Genomic DNA, 13,119 nt, shown 5'->3' with positions numbered 1-13,119 from the left:
AAGCAAGATTACTTATGGCACTCAAACCTCGAGCCTACACCGAATCACAGCCATCCCAATATTCAGTATAACAACACTGTTGCTATGTATGGTTTACAGGTGTGAATAAGAACAAAGAAGCTAAGCACATTTTAGTACAAAAAAAGTTACTGTAAAGTTCACATATTGAAAACATATTAATTTAGCGATATAGTTAGACAGCTTTTTTGAAAGTACATACAGTATGTTGACATTGAAATGACATGCTGAAGGAAGTGTGATAAAGTGTCAATTATGAAAAGGTAAGATACACATCTGCCAAGTTTGCCATGTTACTACTAGTAGCATGATTAGCATTTCAATGCTTAATCAAATGCAACCTCAAATACCTAGTTTTTTTAATTTTTTATCACAGTTATACAGAGATGGAGACAGTATGAAAGGTTTTGTAACTTTAAAAATGTAGACCAGTGACTGATCTACAGGCCAAGAACATGCACGCAACCCTGCCAAGCACTGCCCCAGGCTAATGTTCATAAAGATGAATTTTAGAAAGCACCTTGGTTGTGGTAAGCCTTTTCAGTACACTCGCCTAATAATTCACAGCATGTACAAAAATGTTAATATGTGCCACACAAAAACACAAAGTTCAGTTTGTCCAGAGCATGCAGGAGAGATACACATGCTGAGTTAAATGTAAAAATAGCATGGCTCCATTTTCTTAGTGACTTCAATCAACACTGTCCACATCACACTGTCTTTGCCTACTTTGGCCCCATATTTTGGAATATGATTTGCTTCTCCAGTGTTTCTATGATCGTTGTGCCTGTTCTGTGTGATTACGCAGAGTGTGGACCAAAGATGATAACACACACGCGCCCCTGATCTTCTGTTGGAGAGTAATCTTTGCAGAGTAATCTCACTAGTAATGCCCCAACCAATTTTTAACAAACAAAGGGGGAACGCATGCATTTTACATTAAAACATTTTGATTTGGTGAAAGCCTCCTGCACTGAAAATTAAATAACATTTCTGGAAGCAGGCAAATTTGAGATGCATTATAAAATGGGGGCTAAGATAGGGATAAGATATGTAAGTCAAGTCAAATCAAGTGGGTTTTTATTGTCATTCCTCTACATCGCTTGTATACACTGGAACAAAATGGCGTTTCTTCAAGACTACATAAAGTGCAAATCCAAAACAGTGTGAGACGAGTACAAACAATAAATACACAGAAGAAAACTATAAATACACAGGACAGTAAATACAAAGGACAATAGATACACAGAATATGAACTGTAAACTGAAAACATGTGAGGTAAACTGTAAACTATTGTGTAATGTAGCAGCATAAGTATAGCAGCAATACTGGTAGCAAAAACGAGTTCAAAAATGTAAAGTGACTAATGCAGCTATGTAAAGTGGAGTGTGCAATAGTACTTAGTACTTACACGTAAAAGTCTTACAGGGTTAGGTGTTTGACTAGCCCAGGTGAGCATTGGGAGGCAGCAGGGTGTTGAGTAATCTGGCTGTCTCAGCGAAGAAACTGCTGTGGAATCTGCTGGTGGTGGCATAGATTCTCCTGTACCTTCTGCCAGATGGCAGGGTGAATAGTCCATGAAAAGGGTGAGAGGGGTCGTCAGCAATACTGGTGACTTTGTGGATGCAGCAGTTGTTGAAGGAGGTGTCTATGTTTGGTAGAAAGACCCCGATGATCTTTACAGCTGTCCTCAAAATTTGCTGTAGGGACTTGCAGTTGGAGGCAGTGCAGTTCCCTTACCACACGGTGAGACAGCTGGTCAGGACACTTTCTATCGTCCCTCTGTAGAAGGAGGTGAGGATGGGAGGGGGAAGTGTTGCTATCTTCAGCCTCTGCAGGAAGTGGACACACTGTTGGGCCTTTTTGACTAGGCAAGTGATGTTGAGAGTCCAGGAGAGGTCCTCAGTCATGTGCACACCAGGGATGGGTGGTATCTTATCGTTTGCGATGAAACAGTAGAAATTTTCCCCACAATAAGAATTAGACTCCCTGTGACAATAACGATAAAGCCTAGTTGATGACTTATTTCTGTGTGCGATGATTCTGAAAAAAAAAAATTCTAAATTGAGTTTTTGCTTAAAACAAGGAAAATTATGCACCAATGAGGTAAGAAAAATAATCTTGTTTTTCATTTGAATAAGATTATTTTTTTTACACCATTGGCATATAATTTTGTTTGTTTTAAGTGAAAACTCAATTTAGATTTTTTTTTTTCATTTTATATATCTAGTTAATGCTTCTTGATTTTTTTTTTTTTTTTTTTTTAGATATTTTGACTGGAAACAAGACCAAACCACTAAGAAAGAAAAACAACTGGGTAACCCTATTCCCTTTTAAAGGGAACTCAATGTTGCATGAGCTCCATGCTGTGGGAAGCGCTCTCACATGTAACCGGTATGTGAAGCTTGTGTAACATCTTGCCTATTTATAGGCCTGCCGTTATCAGGTGACATGGCAATTAAGCGTATAGCGTGTTGTAAAAATGGCACCTGTGAACTGCGCCATCAACCTCTATTATCTGAAGCGAAGATGCAACTCACAGGCATGCCCAGGTATGACAAGGCTACGCAACATCTTGTTCCTTTTCAAAGGGAACTCATCATTGCATGAGTTCCACACTGTGGGAATGAGAATACCCACTCCATCATACTGAGGGCATGGCCTGTTCAAAAGGTCAGAGCCTGAGGGTCACTGCAAGACACTCAAGCCTGGGGTGGAATGTATATCCAGCTTGTAATATCGAATGAATGTGTGTGTCGTAGACCACCCTGCCACAGCACACACATCCTTTAAGGGTACCCTTTTGGACAAAGCCTTCGAGGAGATGACCAGCCCTAGTGGAATGAGCCCTTATGCCCAAAGGCGTTGCGAGACCGTGCGCCTCTTAAACAATAGAGATTGCTTCCACTATCCAATTAGAGATGCGCTGCTTCAACACATCATCACCCCTACTGTCTCCACCAAACCAGACCAGCAGCTGCTCCGACTTACGCTACTACCAGACTGGTGGACATAAGAAACAGAGAGACCTTACTGGACACAGTAGGTACAAATTCTCTTGTTCCAGTGTGAGGAATCGAGGAGGGAAGAAAGTCTGCAACACTACTGGCTGGGCTGCAGATGTAGGCACTTTAGTAATATAATCTGGCCCAGGTTATAGGAAGGCCTTGGCTAATCCAGGGACAAAATCAGGTAGGAAGGGGCAACAGAGAGAGGTTGAAGATCTCAAACTCACTTGAGAGATGGCAGGACCAGCAGAAGAGCTACCTTTAGAGTCAGAAGCTTCTCTGAGGCTGGCTCTAAGGGCTCAAATGGGGCACCTGGCAGACCTTCCAGGACCACAGAAAGTCCCAGGGAGGTATACGTGGTCTGCAGATGGGCCTCAGCCGCCTGACACAAGGCATAAACCTCAAAGTTAGAGGATGTTGCCCCACAGAGGTTCCATTAATAGGGGCGTGGCTGGCCAAAATGGTGTCCACGTAGACCCTGACTGTAGAAGGAGCCAACCCTGCTGAGAAATGTCCTTGTAAGAACTCTTGTAAGAACGCTATTGCACAGTTCACTGGGTCTTGCTGACGTTCCTCACACCATGAAAGAAAAAGTCACCACTTGAGTGCATACAATTTCCTTGTGGATGGTGCTCTAGTGTTCAACATAGTCTCTACAACCTCAGTTGTGAGACCAGAATCTATGAGCTGGTACACTTTAGTGTCCAGACCCACAGTTTCCATAGTTCCGGCCGAGGGTGATAAATCAGCCCTCCGCCTTGAGACAGTAGATCCCTGCGGATGGGAATCTCCCAAGGAGTGCTGTCTAGCAGGGATATTATCTCTGAGAACCATATTCGAGCTGGCCAATAAGGTGCTTCTAGCAGCAGACGTAGATGGTCTTGGTGAAAAAAAGGGGAGTTTTTTGCAGTGTGAGGGAGATTTATTTTCACTGGGGAGAAAAAAGGTCGCCCAGCCTTAGTAATCACTTCAAGCAGCTCTTTACATGCTTGAGAGCTACTCTTAGTTTGTGGCAGACCCGTCTGCTCCTCTGAGTCAGAGAGAAATACAGTATATATTTTTTTGGCTTTCCATAGCAGAAGGAGGAGTTGCGACATGAGCTCCAAAATCCGGCGGAGAGCTGGACCTGAAAATACAGAGCAAGAGATAGAAGCCCAGGACCTGAACCGACTGACTGCCCCAGGAGTAGCTGGCCCACATCCGCGAGGCTCTGAAACCCAACTCCCTTCGGCCGAGTAGAGAGTGAGCCACGAGCGGAGCTGCCAAATTGTAAGGCGTCCACAATGAGCACAGTCAGACCTCTCAAGGGCTGCCCTGGTGTGCTTCATCCCTAGACACTTCACACAGAAAGTGTGTGCACCCCCCCCCCCCCCATGATGAAAAGGGAGCAAGGCGTAACACACTTGCTGAATTTTCTGGCACTCATTTTTTCTCTTTTTTTTTTTTTTAAAGATAGAGAGTGTCACGAATTAGAGGTGGAGACCGATGCAAGTGCAGATTTTCACTTTTAATGAATACCAAAACAAAACATAATACAAGAATTATGAACAGGAAGCAAAACACTAAGGCATGAATAAACCATTAACAAAGACCATGAAAACAAAGACAGAAATGACAGCAATGAAAGACAAATGTGAGGTAAGGAGTGCAGTGCAAACTGTGGCCAATATACACATAATTACTCGTGAACATAAATGTGATTCATGTGCAGGTGGTCATGTGACCGTGATGCAGTGAGCTGCAGTTGCTGCTGGGAACTGTAGTCCAGAGTTTCTTCCCTGATATTACATGACAGAACCCCCCCCCAAAGGCGCTACTCCTGGAGCACCAGAAAACACTCCCTCCCCCGACGGTGCTGGCCCTCGGGGCAAAATGTCTTCACAGCCCCTTAGGTCCCAAGGCAGGCATTGTCCAACATATAGCAGGCTTCTCAAGGAGCTGAAGGGCAGGCATGAGGTTGGGGCAGGCTTGTTGGGGTTGCTAGACAGCAGATGTGGGAAGCTGGGTCATCAACTTCAGCAGGGCGAGAAGGCAGAGTGACATCCTCAGTGGAATAGGAAGGCAGAGTGACGTCCTCAGTGGAACAGGATGGAAGAACTTGGTCAGCCATGTCAGTAGATCCTGGTGTGAGCAGAACTTGGTTGGCTGTGATGTCAATCTCAGACAGGACCTGGAAGTGCTGTCTGAGGTTCAGGTGTGGAGCGGTCTCTTCTGCACCACAGAGAGATTACGTGATATCCCCGGCCTAGCTTAAATGAGGAGCGATGGCTACTACACAGCCAGCAGGAGGAACGAAGCTCAAAGCAGAGCCTGAGGGGGAAGTGACGTTCCCCATGAAGCCAGAGGGGGGAGCGACCATCTCCGCAAGGTCCAAGGGGGGAGCGAAGTTCTCCGTGAGGCCAGAGGAAAGAGTAAACTTCTGTCAGGCCAGAGGGAGGAGCAAACTTCTCCGCGAGGCCAGAGGGGGGAAGCAAGGTTCTCCGTGAGGCCAGAGGGAGGAGCGATGCTCTCCGTGCAGCAGGAAGGGGGAGCGACATACAGCGCGAAGCAAAGAAAAGGAATGATCTATTCAGCCGAGCATGGAAGCAGAGCAACGACCTCAGCAGAGCAGGAAGGTGGAACGACGTCCTCAGCTGAGCAGGAAGGCGGAGCGACATCCTCAGCCGAGCAGGAAGGCAGAGCAATGTCCAAAGCAGAACTTGGCGTAGTGACCAGGGAAGAAAAGCAGAGCTCTTGGCTACACCGGGAGGCAGCGCAACGTCTTCAGCTGAACAGCAAGACCGAGCAGCAGAGGGGGGAGCGATGTTCTCCGTCGGGCCAGAGGGCGGAGCGATGCTCTATGTGAAGCATGGGGGGAGTGATGTCCTCTGTGAAGCAGGAAGGGGGAGCGACATACAGCACGAGAAAAGCAAAGAAAACATACCCCATGATGTAGTATATCATGTCAAGCCACTCCTGGTTGGCTTGAATGAGGGAGAATTGCCCCTCCTTCTCCCACCTCGGCTTTTCCCTTTCATACAAGGCCTCTTGGACTCTAAGAAAAAATCTGCTGCATCCATGTTAAGGTCTGTCACGATTGGAGGTGGAGACAGATGCAAGTGCAGTGCATGATGCAAGGTGCAGGTCATCATGTGATCATGATGCAGTGTGGTGCAGTTTCTGCTAGTACCTGTAGTCCAGAGTTCCTTCTCTGATATTTTATGACAGAGAAGAAATGAAGAGTCTTTTTGTGAGCGTTACACAAACGACCGACATGCAGTCTTGCTGAAAGTAATAAGGCTGACGGCATGGTTCACAGGTGCTGTTTTTATGTCATGCAACATGCTTAATAGCTTAATTGTCACCTGATCATGGCAGGCCTATAAATCAGCATGATTTTACACAAGCTTCAGATACCAGACACACGCAATGGCAGAAGATGATTCAGTGGCTGCTTGAGCAAGAGAAGGCCATCACGCAAGTCCTGGCTGCTGACAGGTCAACCAGGCATCTGGTGCTTACATGGCAGGATACTGATATCCTGGATTCTGTCAGTAAGGCACTTGGGCCTATTTTTGATTTCACAGATGCCCTATCTTCTGAAAACTGTCACAGTGTCATACATGAAACCTACTCTTCACTTATTCAACAGTTCTTGATCCATGCTTCCATACTCAGTATATGAGTCAAGAGGAGATCCTGGTCATCAAAGCCAGAATAGTCAGAGAGGTGGAATCCCTCTCTGTCACACCACGTCACGCTGGCTGTGCTAACCCTGAAACATCAGCTAAATCTACAAAAAAAAAAAAGCCCAGAGTGCATCAAAGAAGCAGAGGAAGAGTCTTGGAAGCTTTTTCAGGAAACCAGCTTCTGAGCTGATCGGTCTTTCTGACACAGAGAAAATCTAGGCTGAATTAAACAACTACTTGCATGGTCCATTAGCAGACGGTGAGAGCAATCCCCTCACATGGTGGAAGGTACATGAGCTGTATTTCCCTAACACCAGTTGTTTAGCAAAAAAAGTACTTTTTTTTTTTGCATTCCCGCCACAAGTATATATAATATACAAGTATTCAGTGTTCATGGGAATGTAGTAACATGCCAAAGGTCTCTTCTGAAACCATCTACAGTGAATATGTTAGTCCTCTTGACCAAAAATCTTAAAGTGTGACCCCTGTTCTCTTTTTCAAAGCTACTTCTTCCTGAATCACATGCTTCACTAGTCTGTGTGTTATAACTTGCACTACCTATGACATTTTCATGTCAGCCTCATTTCCACATTTTGTTTACAATTTAAGAGTACATCAGTGTTCACATTTTAATTGAACTTTTATTGAAATTTCATTTGTTAATTTGTTTTTAATTTATCATATTTTGTAACCTAACTGAAGACATAGTTGGGATTGTTACTTTTTGATACAATGTTCGCACTATTTTTTTTTTACAATTTATTCCATGAGACAAGAGTGTGTGATAACTTACAATACCTAATTGGGAGCATGTTCCATATACGTATTTTACTTTTGTAATTTTGTAACCTAACTGAAGACATGGTTGGGATTGCTACATTTGCTGTTTGCACTATTTTTGCCACTGTTTGCACCATGAGAGTATGAATAAATACAGAATCTATGAATTGTAATTGATTTGAATTACTATTGTGTGATGTTTTTCAGCACAATTGCACTATTTAAACAATATCTGTACTTTTACATTTTTACTTTTTATGTGCAACTTTTCCATTTATTCAAGACCTGGTGTTTGGATTTTTACTGTTTATTTTATTCTATTTATTCTTTTATGTAAGTGGTATATTTTAGGAGCCTATCTGATGATGGGTAAGTTTTACTTTTAGATCAGTGTTTGTGTTTCTGAGGCTCTCAAGACCGCATGCAGCTATCACTTGTAGCCAAAAACAGTGGTACTATATTGATATTGTCACTGATATTGTTAAGGCAATAAATAGGAGAAAATATTGTGATATAGTTTTAAGTCCTTATTGCCCATCTCTAGTGCACACCTAGAAACTTGGAGCTTTTTTGATGTGCAGTGGTGAGTGGTCCACTTGGGTTCTCCTGAAGTTGACAATCTTCTCTTTAGTCTTATCAACATTAAGAGATAGACTGTTGTCTCTACACAATTCTGTGAGCTGATTCACCTCCTCCCTTTACGCTGACTCATGAGGCCCACAACTGTAGTGTCATCAGCAAATTTGGTGATGTGATTAGAACTGAACGTGGCAGCACAGTCATGAGTCAGCAGGGTAAACAGCAGTGGACTGAGCACATAGCCCTGGGCGGTGCAGTGTGGTGGTGCTGGAGGTGGAGTTGCCAATCCTGAAGGACTGGAGTCTCCTGGTCAGAAAGTCCAGGATCCAGTTGCAGAGGGTGGTGTTTAAACCCAGCAGGTTCAGCTTTGTTGTCAGTTATTGTGGGATGATTGGGTTGAATGCTGAACTGAAGTCTATGAACAGCATCCTTACATAATTGTCCTTTTTATCTAGATGGGTCAAAGACAGATGGATGGTAGCAGATACGGTGTCCTCTGTTCAGCGGTTTAGATGGTATGAAATGGGTCCAATGTGGTGGGAAGACTCTTTATGTGTTTCATGAATAGCCACTTGAACTATGATGATAGGTGTGACTGCAACAGGCCGGTAGTCATTCAGGCAGGACACAGATGATTTCTTCAGCACAGGGATGATGGTGGTAGTCTTGAAGCACATGGGGACAACTGCTTGGCTCAGGGAAATGTTGAAGATGTCTGTGAGGACATCTACAAGCTGATTAGCACATTCCCTGAGCACTTGGCCAGGTCTGTTGTCAAGACCTGCAGCTTTATGTGAGCTGACATGAGACAGAGTTTTCCTGATGTCTACTGCAGATAGATGAAGTCCAGACAGACCTTGGTTGGTGGGAGTTGGGGTGGTCTTCCTCACTGGCATGTTGTTCTGTGCTTCGAACCATGTGTAGAAATCATTCAGGTGGTGTAGCTTTGTTGTCTTTGATGGCCTGAATGCCTTGCCACATACATGCTTGTGAAGTGACTGTGGATTCTTTCTGAATAGATGCACTTTGCCTCTCTGATAGCCTAAGAATGATTGGCCCTTGCTGTGCAGAAGGCTGCAATGTCATCAGACTTGAAGACAGAGTCTCTGGTTTTCAACAGCAACCACACTTCAGCAGTCATCCACAGTTTCTGGTTTGCATGTGTGGTGGTGGTCTTGAAAGATGTTACATCTATGCACTTGCTGATGTAACCAGTTACTGATGCTGTGTATTCCTCCAAGTCTGTGTTGTTGTGGTATGTCACAGCCTCTCTGAACATATTCAAGTCTGTGTGCTCAAAGCAGTCCTGAAGTGCTGAGCTCCCTCAGAGGATGGCTCCCTCAGACCAGGTTCTCACCTGTTTCAGAACCGGTTTGGCACATTTCAGAAGTGGTCTGTATGGTGGGATTAGCATAACAAAGATGTGGTCCAAGCCGCCGAGGTGGGGGCGGGGTGCAGCCTTGTAAGCACCGTGAATGCTGGGGTAAACAAGGTCCAAAGTGTTTTTACCATGGGTTGCAAGGTGGAATTTTGGCAGCAGTGATTTCAGATTCGGATGGTTAAAATCTCTGGCGACAATGAAAAATCCATCATGGTGCACTGTCTGTAAATTACTGCTAGCCCCGTGGAGTTCACTTAGCTTTAGTGCTGGGTGGAATGTACACCACGACAGTGAGCATGGTGGTAAACTCTATCGGCAGGTAATATAGTTGGCATTTCACAGTCATAAACTCCACCAGCAACAAACAGTAGCTTGAAGCCACAACGACATTCCTGCACCATTTGTTGTTTATGTAAACACATAGACCACCGCTGTGAGTCTTACTGGACAGTGCTGCTATACTGTTGGCGCAATGTGTAGTTAGCTGTAGTTTGAGTAGGTCCAGTTTATTGTCAAGAGAGCGAACATTGTAGAGGGGAATGGATGATAGAGCCGGACGGCTTGGGCTAGCCTTTAGTCTAGCACGGATTCTGGCTCGCTTTCCGTGCTTCCACTGCCTCGCACACCATTTCCAGCCAGCGGCATCATGCAATACAGCGGTCCTGGGGTCTGGTTCATGTAGTAGCCTGAGGTCGCATAGCTCATCTCGCAGTCCATCATTTATTTCTCCTGAGCTTTGATCTTCAATGTTCAGCAGAATTTGGCGACGGTTGACATGCATACCAGTGCTTCCAATGTACATCTGTTTTAAACATTTCCAAATTGGTGCAGACTACATGTAACATGCACAATATTAATGGACCCGAAGTGGCCGTTGCGTGCTACCATCTTGGGAAATTGCAACATTTACTTAGTTCATTACTAAACAGTGTAGTGTGTTCAACTTTAATAACAAGAAGCCATTCAGTTGCCACATCTTTTGCCTTTTGTTATATATACTGTGTATGTGCAGCAAAAATCCAAATATCATTCAATGAAATAGTTCAGTCTCGTTTGAGCCTTTAAAATTTCACTTAATTGCATCTGCCTCTCTTATGGCCCATGACCAATATTCAAAGATAAATAGAACTGACTTAAGTGTGGATTTTAGGTTTCATTTCAGGCTCCAGTGGAGATTAAACAATGGTTGAACATTTCCAAACATCTCCAGAGTTCCTTTCTCCTGCTTGTGCAGAGGCATTTTCCTCTTACACTTAGGAGTTGAAGTACTCTGGATGAGACACTTATTTAGGAGAACACTGTGGGCATGTTTTTCTTTGCTTAGAGAGGTGTTAATTACCTCAGGTAGTTCATGGGAGATTGTAGAATTTCTCCTTTCCACCTCTTTTATTGGCTTTTTAATTATAAATGAATGCACAGGTGGTACATTTGGGAGTTAGGAAAAAAGAAACCTTCATTTTCTGATTAAAAAAACCCTACAGTGAGTCTCTTTCTTTCATTCCTTCTCACACTCGTATACTCAGTGGGGTGCATGGTTAACAAGGGAAGCCAAATTAGTACTTAATTAATGGAATGACAGACATGGTCATCATTAAAATGGAAACTCCCGCTGAGTTATTGTTGTATTTACTTTGTATGTGGAAGTGATCTTTCACTGCTTGGTGTTCCAGAAGACATCATGGCTTTAGTAGCAACAACATCTCAAATATAAATAAATACAGAGTGAAGTACCACAGGTCACTTTTTGTCTCACCTTTGTTGGAGGTGAGTAGCTGAGAAAGCATGAGTAGGATAATATGTCTCCGGAGACAAAGTTGCTTGAGGAAAGATGAGGTTCTTCATCATCAGGGACCCAGTTTGCTGGTGTTTTTCTTATTGCTGCCATACACTTAATCACATGACCAAAATGATAAAACAAAGAAAACATTTCCATGTTTGCAAATTCAACATCGCTTCATTTTTTATAAATAGGTCAAAAGCATCCTTAAAACTGCAGAAGCATGCACACCTCATGCACACCTCAATCTTTAGAATATTCTTCTACGTAACCCACTTATTAACACCTTCTTTTAAAAATTTCCTCTTCAGATGTATTAATGCAGGCCAAGTTAATCTATTAATATGCACCATGAAAGGTATTTATCTAAGACAATATTTATAAGATTGCAATTTCAAATTTTAAAGTCCATCAGAAGCATAAATTAATGGCTATTCATACAGTATATGACTGTTGTCATAGAGTAAATCCAATGATTCTTTACCTGCCCATAAAAATAAATGGGAAAGAGAAAAAGTAACGATAATAGCTTTCATGGTTTGTCTTTGTGAACCCAGAATGCTGATTCTGGCTGCTTTTCACAGCCTTGCATTTCTGAGTATAATACACCTGATTTGAAAGCCTTAGAGCTAAAGCCTTCTTGAGCTATTAAGAAATGTTCCATGGCACACTTGCATAATTAAGGATTTGAACTACTTTACCTTTTAAAAAGCATTTCTTCAGTACAATGGAATGATAAAGAAAATATATCCTAGTTCTTACAATAACCATTACAATGGTCCATTTGAATTGTCAATTTGAGTCTTTGCAAATTCAGTAAAACTGAGAGCTTGGACATACAGTACTGTGCAAAAGTCACCAAAAGTCAAATAGGCACCCTATTTTTTTAGTACAAAATTTGTTATAGATTTTTATTTTATGACTTCTACATTATCAAGTCAGTACAAAAACATTTTAGATTTCCAAACATTAGTTTTCCAGCACAAAATTAAATGGTATAGAAAAATGTTTGTATGTCAGTAAAGAAAGCAGCATATTAAGTGGTAAGAGACCACTTTTCAGAAAAGTTTTATTCTTTTTATGTCTTATTTTTATTCAAAAATAAGAAGCAAGTGTCAAGTCAAAGTCTCCAGAAGAACTGTGGCTAGTTCTGCAAGATTCTCAGTAAAACTGAAAGCTCATAAAACTCCACAATTCTACCTGAGACTACTTTTTTTTTAAAGCAAAGCGTCATCACACCAAATATAAATAAACATTTATTTTAAAAAAAAAATCTATGCAGTTGATTAGGTACCACAGGTACCTATGCAGTTGATCAAATACCTTGTCTTTATACTATATGTTTTTTGTTTAAATACAAGTCAAAGTACATTTACAAATCACTCCTTTATGTATTTATTAGCATTTTCCTTACTGTACCAACTTTTTCGGAATTGGGGTTGTATTTAACATTTATGGATGGAGTCTCAAGTGTCAGCTCTTTGTAACAGTCAGTAAGTTTTCTGTCACGAGAGAGTCTTCAGGACAAAGGGCTTGCGGTTTGTTGGTAACATGACAACTTATAAATCTTTAAGAGAGAGAAAAAAGAGTCTGGTGAGGGAACTACAACATTTATATGCTGGACAGGAACTAATGTATCATGGCTGTTCCTCAAACGATAAAAATAATATGAACTGTCATAAATTAAAACTACAGTTGTTGGCAAATTGCTGAGAAAAACAAAGAACAAAACACTTCATGATGTGCTGTTATTGGAAAACAGTAAACTTCTGGGGTGACATACCTCACGTGAAAAAATAAGTACACCCCTTTAAAAAAAAATTCTTTTTTTTTTTTTTTTTTTACATATTTGGACAAGCAAACATTTGATCCTCTTTGAAAGAGTGCCTATTAATAAAGTTGATACA

Source organism: Ictalurus furcatus, chromosome 6, assembly GCF_023375685.1.
Source record: "Ictalurus furcatus strain D&B chromosome 6, Billie_1.0, whole genome shotgun sequence".
In the NCBI taxonomy this organism is placed as follows: domain Eukaryota; kingdom Metazoa; phylum Chordata; class Actinopteri; order Siluriformes; family Ictaluridae; genus Ictalurus; species Ictalurus furcatus.
This window is presented reverse-complemented; position numbering follows the sequence as displayed.